The following is a 7,632-nucleotide window of genomic DNA, read 5'->3' as shown; positions in this document are numbered from 1 at the left end:
CATTTTGCCTTATGTTCTAAATGTTTTAGCCCATGAAATGTTTTTAAATATGGTCATAACATATTAATCTGGTGAAGAGCGATTTATAAATTTACTAAATATATGCAGGCAGGCCGCCCTGTCCTAAAGCAGGTTAAAACACCTTTTTTAAAGAAGAAGAAGAAGAAGAAGAAGAAGAAGAGCAGCTAGAACAAAGGACAGGATGAAAGGGATTGAAAGGTTTGTCCAAATGACCATGGCTAAGGTTATTGGTAATTTGGAAAGGTGCTAATTTTAGTACTTAAAAGGGAAAATGGAAGCTGAGACGCAAACTGGGGCAGAATATAGTATTAAAAACAGACTGCACAAGCAATATGTGGCATTTACGAGGAGGGGGAGTCACATGCCGAACAAATTATGGTAAAGATACCTGTTTAGCAAAAACAGGATCTGAACTGACATGAAGTTATGCCGATTCCTGGGCACAAAGCTTATACCCTGCTAATGCAAAGGGGTGTATCCAAGTCAAGACATGCATGTTAAAACTGGATTGCCCACTGTTTCTGTATTTTATTTTAAAACAGAAAGAATCAGCAGAATTGGGCAGTTTAAGTTTATGAAACTATACATGGGAAGCTGAAAGGAGACCTTCTGCCCACCACTCAATTTTGCCACAACAGCCAAGTAGGTGGATGTAATTCCCCCAATTGTTTTCTCATCATATCCCTGATTCTGTCATTATTGCATTTCCTTTAGATGTGCTGTTTTGTCAGCCTATGGGCTTTATGAAGACCTCCCCCCGTCTCCACTCATAGCATTCTTCTTATTGAGCTCATTACAGATCTGGAATGCTTGTCTTGCTATTTGGGAAATAATTACAATTTGTGTGGTCTGATAAGTGGCCCCAGAGTGCTTCAGATACAAACAGCAGGGCCTACAGGAAATATTTCTGGATAGTAGAGCAGTTGTACTAATCTACGAGGAACTAAAAAAAGCACTTACCCCAGGCTAAAACCAGTAGCGAGGAGCTTAATTGCTTCCATGTCACCAGGAGAAATTACTGTTGCCATATAGACTAATGTGAACCTGATTCGGGTTGCAATCGTACCTGGGGATAAGTCCTGGTGACTTGCTTTTGAATAGGCATCTACAGAATTGCACTGACTTGTATTTCTGATTAAGGACCATTTTGTTTTAATCATTTCAGATAACCCAGATCATCCATAATGCAAAGATCCTTGGCTCAAAAGGGCAAGTCATGTGAATAAGGGGCTAAAAGGGGACCATTAAAATATGGTTAAACTGTTGTAGGCTTACTGTCTGATTACTGCACACACATTTATCGCTATGGTTTTGCCTTTGATCAAAAAAATTTAACGTTTTTTTAATGGCCAAGGGGAGGCAGCTGTGGAAATGGGTAGGCAGCCTCAGGCCTGAGGGCAAAATGTGGGTGTCTTTATCTGGCCCTTGAGACTCTGCCTAGGCCAAGCCCCTTCCTCAGATCACATCCATCACTGGTCCTTAATACCCTCCTTTATTGCTTTTGGTTGGGCCAGTGTGGTGTAGTGCTTAAGAGCGGTGGACTCGTAATCTGGGGAACCGGGTTCGCTTCCCCGCTCCTCCACATGCAGCTGCTGGGTGACCTTGGGTTAGTCACACTTCTCTGAAGTCTCTCAGCCTCACTCACCTCACAGAGTGTTTGTTGTGGGGGAGGAAGGGAAAGGAGAATGTTAGCCGCTTTGAGACTCCTTAGGCTAGTGATAAAGTGGGATATCAAATCCAAACACTTCTTCTTCTTTTGCCTGGCTGGAATTTGTTCTTGACCTCTGAAAATGCCTCTTGGTTGGTTGACTGAATGCACAATTAAAAGTTGCATGTGTATAGAAACTAGCCTTTCATATAAAGACAGAATTCACATTTGTTATCCTGTCCACTTTAGCTTCTGGCCATCCCACTTTTTACCTCTGTCTTTACCTACCACTGACATGTGGAGCCCAGAAAGGAATGTGGCCCACTGGGTTCCCCACCTCTCTGTTAGAAAATTATCTTTTCCATATACAGAAAACTCCCAGAGATGTTTGCAAGGGAAAGTGATTGGTTTCAATGAGGGGATGAGGTTGTAACCAGATGCCCAGCTTTCTCTCACTAGTGAGGCTGAAAGGTGTTTCACTTTGGCTGGATCCTACCAATTCCCCTCCGCCTTGGTCTTTTATTAAGGCTTGCCATAAAGACAATTACTAAATAAGCACACCCACACTTCATTACTTGCTTCCTTCTTGTTGCTCTAGCAACCTAGCCAGGTTACTAGTAATCTAGTCAGCCAATATTTCATTAGGTCACATTAGGGTTGCCCCCTCTTTATGCAGCTTGACTCCTCTAACAGCTGCACAGCTAGAAGAAATTTTGAAAAAGCCAAAGCATTTCCCAGCATGCAGATTTCAAGAGGAAAACCACCTGCTGACTTCCTGTTTATCACAGCAATTATAGGCACAGGAATCTGCCAGAGGAGATGGTAACCATGGGTCAAACAGGTAGTTCTCCAACCTCCAAAATGTCTGCCTGTGCTACATAAAGAGGAGAGAGTACAGTAAGTTGTCACGCTACCATGTGTGCAATAAAATTAATTTATGGTGCACCTTTGACTGCCTCACCTCCACACATTTCACTAATCCACTCCAGCTGGATCAGCTTCTAACATTCCAAACTTCTGAGCTGCCTCCGACAGCTGCCGCTGTTTGTTCTTTACCAACCTGCTATAGAGAGACGTTTCATTTGTTTCTCCGCTGAAAAGTCTTGATTCCCTTCCCCCACCACAATCATATATCGCATTTAAAATTAGTTTCAGTAAAATGTGCAACCATATACATCCCTTTAAAAAATAATGCTCCACACAATAAAAAATATGAGCATATTTGTAGCAGGGCAGGGAAGGGACTTAAAGCCACCTCCCTTTTTAATGGCTTAAGGTAAAGGTACTTGTTTATCTACTTGCACTGGTGTGCTTTCGAACCACTGAGTCTCTTGGGCTTGCCGATTGGAAGGACAGCAGTTCAAATCTGCAATGCGGCGAGCTCCCTTTGCTCTGTCCCAGCTTCTACCAACTTAGGAGTTCAAAAGCACACCAGTGTAAGTAGATAAATAGGTACCACTGTGGTGAGAAGGTAAATGGCGTTTCCGTGCGCTCTTGTTTCCATCACGGTGTTCTGTTGCGCCGGAAGCGGTTTAGTCATGCTGGTCACATGACCTGGAAAGCTGTCTGCAGACAAACGCCAACTCCCTCGGCCTGAAGCGAGATGAGCGCCACAACCCCAGAGTCTCCTTTGACTGGACTTAACCGTCCAGGGGTCCTTTACCTTTACCTAATGGTTTAAGGAGGGCACCTATGACATCAGATGATTGAAACTTCAACATTTACCACACTGAGCTCCTAATTCTTCCCTTGCAACCATGGCTGCAAATAAACACTTGTTTGACACACATGATCTGCATATGTCAAGATGGTGCTTCTGCTGTGAGGGTCCTGCATGTTGCCCGAGAAATTGCAACACTTCCCTCAGACAGTGCATTCCATGTGGAACATGAGGGGTGTCTACCTATTTAGTATCTCTTGGTTTGCAATTCCATCCTTGGAATGGCAGTATTTGAAAAATGGGAAGAGTACAGCCCTTTCACCATCTCCCTTGACCCACCTTTGTGTGTTTTATGCTTTTATTTATTTTTATTTTTAAAAATTATGCACATCACACAGAAAACAATTCACAACACATCAACCACTTTGCTTTATCAAATTCTTACAGTTTACTCCAAAAAAACTTTCCACATATTGCAATGAGATCTTAGGAGGTTATAAACATAATCTTCTTGACACATATAATCCAAAAATGGTTTCCACACACTATTTAAAAAGATGGGAGTCAGAATACCCTTCAGTTGCTTAAATCTGGCATGTCAGCTTTACAGCCAGGGTTACTGTCCATGCTCTGGAGCACTATGCTTCAGTGTTCCAGCCCAAGACAGTGCACCATTGCATTCCTTTTTCCATATATGCTGCCACAAGGAGAAACATTAAAAGTCCTTTATGAGCCATGAGTGGAGTAGACATGTCCTTTATTCCAAGTAAAGCAAGTTGAAGGAAAGGTTGTAGGTCTATTTTGTATATTAAACTCAATTCTTTAAATACCAAAACCCAAAATGAGTAAACAGATTTGCAAAATCACCACATATGGATGTAAGACCCTTTTGTGAAACCTTGCAAGAGAGGCTATGGATCTTTAACATTACCTAGGATTCTTTGGGACAGATCTGGCAATTAAACTGATTTAAAAATTTTTAGAAGCATATAGTGCACAAGGGCAGAGCAGATTTCTAGGTCATTCTCACCACTCCCTAACTCCCCAAAACTGTAGGAACCTCATTTTTTAGAAGAATCAGCGGAAGGTGGTAGGACAGATACAGGTGAATAGCAAAATGTCCCCAAGTCAGTCCCAACTAGCTAGGATCAGCAGACCTGTTTCTACTCTCACTATTGGCCTCTTGCAGCATCATTCAAGTTGGGTGAACAGATGATGGGGCCAATGTGGATGAATTTGCAAGAGCTCTCTCTTTCTCACATACACATCACTGTTTTGATCAAGTTCCATGGGCTGCTGATTATCTTCTGTAGCAGGGAGCCCCTGTACTCATGGAGAAGATTCCTGTGGAAGATTCCCCATGCATTTTAGAATCCTGATTTTCCAAGTTCACAAGTTTGCCCTCCCAACTCATGGAAGGCAACTGGAATGGCGAAGGGTTGGGGGTAGAGCTAGTGCACATGCTTACTGAACTCAAATAAAGAACGCCTGAAGAGGGTTTATGTTTTCATACATTCCTGGTGGTGCTTTCAGAAGATGGCCATTCCAATTGGTTGCTCACACAGACTCTTCCTTTCTCCTCTTTTTTGACACCTGGTCTGGGTTTTCCAAAGGAGATATATGATCTGGAGCAGGCCAAGCAGCTGTAGGACACTCATAGTTTCCTGATGTCATCAGCCTGCCAGCTTCAATGGATAAGTGCGCAGAAACTCCTGTGTGCCATTACCGATTAAATGCAAAACATGCGGCACCATTTCAGGAGTATCTTTTTTCTACTTGCATAGGAAACAAGTAACTGACTTTGCAGTATTGTAATATGGGGTAATCTCCCTCTTACAGACCAATTTCAGTCCCTTGGTCCCTGTTCACATCAAAGGACTGAATTCTGTATCTGATTTACACGTTGCTCAGCTCTAAATCAACTGAGCTTTGGGCCACCCTATCCCTCTGACTGCCAAAGTACTATATATATATTGGAGTGCTCTGATGCTTAAGCAAATGTGGAAATTAGGTTAGTCATACTTTCCTGTAATCTATATTCCGGTCCATTTGGCGACAAGCTGTACATTTTTATGAGTGTTCTAGCAGGAGCCAAAGCTGAATGCTTGTCAACAAAAAGAAGTACCAGTCAAGACAAAAATGTAAACTTATGCCACAGTGTAAGAGTAAGTCTGACTCATACAACAACAAATGACTTTAGATTGCTGCTGGGGAACATGCTTTGAAAACAGAAGAGACCATGTCCTATTCCTAACATCTGAAGGTAAAGGATTTCAGGAAGCAGGGCTAAGAAAGACTTCTGCTTTAGACCGTTTATAACTTTTGCCAAATGGAATGAATAGTCCTGAGTGAGATGGGACTGAACAAATACAAGTCAGCTTCAAGCGCTCAAGGATTTCTTTGCAAAATGAAAGTTCAGATGAAGCAGGGCATGTTACAAGAATAACTTCTGACTTGTTCCCAGGAAAATCAGACAGAGATGATCCAAAATAGTTCAGATACTAAGTTACACTGCATAAGAAGAACTAAAAAAAAGCAGCCTTCTCCAACCTGGACATTTTGGACTACAGCTTTCATCAGCCACAGCCAGCACTACCAGTGAATGGTATGGGGTGATGGCAATTATGGAAGGCCACAGGTTAGCCACTCTTGTCATGTCTCGTAAACTAGGGTCCACTTCATCAGATGTTCATCTAGCTGTCCCACCCACATGTCTTCATTGATGTTGGGGATATCTGAAATACCAGAAGTTGCAGACTCTGGTAGGCTAAGTCTACTGTCTCCTGCCATGGCAGCTGTTGAATGTCTTCCCAGCACACTGAATGGACAAGAGCCTCCTTTGACTGAATAATCAGCAGTACTGGCAAATACTCTGAACTTAGGCTTGGGGCTTGATTTGTGCCAGGGTTGAGTTCCAGAGCTTACCCTCTGGGAATGCCAAAGCGTAACACTGATGGCAGTGCCAATGAGGAAATGCACAATTTTCTTCCCTTTACCACTGAACAACCACCTCCAGTAAAATCAAAGCAGGTGACTACCAAGCAAGTTCTGTACCCACCCCCAACTGCTAATTTAAAAATTAACTAGTGCTGAAGTTTGTCAGAATGGTTCAGCTAAGTCTTGGTCAAATTCACACCTGATAGCAGCGAATTTTTAAGCGCGCATACACACACACACACACACACACACACACACTCACACTCACAGAGTTCTTGCCAAGCTAAGGCAATTGGAAGTCAAATAAAGGAGGATTGTCCTGAAAGTGGGTTGCATAATAAAAACAAACCCAATATTCTGTTAACGAGGGTTTAGAGGTCAGGTTCTCATCCCTGCCCACAAAGACATGTGCAAGCCCAGGAGATTAAGGGGAGGGTGAGGGGAAAAGAGCTGGAGGGAGACTGTTTCCTTCCTCCCCACCCTGGTGCGTTTCTCTCCTCCCACCCCCAATCTCCTTGCAGACTGACACTGAAAGAGAAAGGATCGTTTTTTAAGGCGCCGAGGTGCGATTGCACCAGAGAATGCCATGCATTGTGCACTTCATTGCAGGCAGGCCAGCATTTCAGTGCCAGCAGAGGAAACAAATGCTGCCCCTCTGTCTCCTGGAAATCCCGCTCTCATCCCTGCTGGGCGAGCTCATTTTGACGCCAACTGACTTTTTGCCCTCTTCTTAATAGAGCTTAAAAGGTTCCAGCTTTCTTCTGTCCTCTCTCTCTCTCTTTCTTCCCCCCACCCTGCTTGCCGCATGCAATGATCCCAACCATGAGACATGTGCATAATCCTGGTTCGTCACCAGGGAACATACTGGCAGGCGGGGGGGGGGGACCCTGGGGTGGTGGGGATTAATAGGAGGGCGCTTCTCCTCCAGCTTGCAAGGGGTGTGTGGGTGTGTGAAGCTGCTTGGGTGCGAAGGCTTCTCCCCGCAGCAATCTGAGCAAAACACTATAAAAACAACTGATCTTAAAAGGTAGCAGCTAAAGCCACCCAAATCCCCTCTGGAGCCTGACCTTTACAGCTGCGGGGCTGGATGGGCCCCCCAGCAGATCTTTCTCATACTCTCTCCCCCTAATGATGTTTTCACTCCCCTGGAGGCGCACACTCAGCCCCTCTCTCCCCCCCCCCCCTCAGCACGGAAACAAAGGTTTTGTGTGAAGTGCGGCCTGGCCTGCCTTGGGCCAGCCACCGGGGAGCCCTTTCAGCCTCAAAGAGGCAAGGCTCCCAAGGCGGTGGCGGGCCTGAGGTAGGCCGCTCTCCAGTAATTAAGTTAGCTCTGAGCTTCTGTGAGCGGAGGCCTTCGCCCCAGCTG

Source organism: Podarcis erhardii (genome assembly GCF_964252035.2).
Source record: "Podarcis erhardii genome assembly, chromosome: 8".
Taxonomy (NCBI): domain Eukaryota; kingdom Metazoa; phylum Chordata; class Lepidosauria; order Squamata; family Lacertidae; genus Podarcis; species Podarcis erhardii.
Note: the sequence above shows the minus strand (reverse complement) of the source record.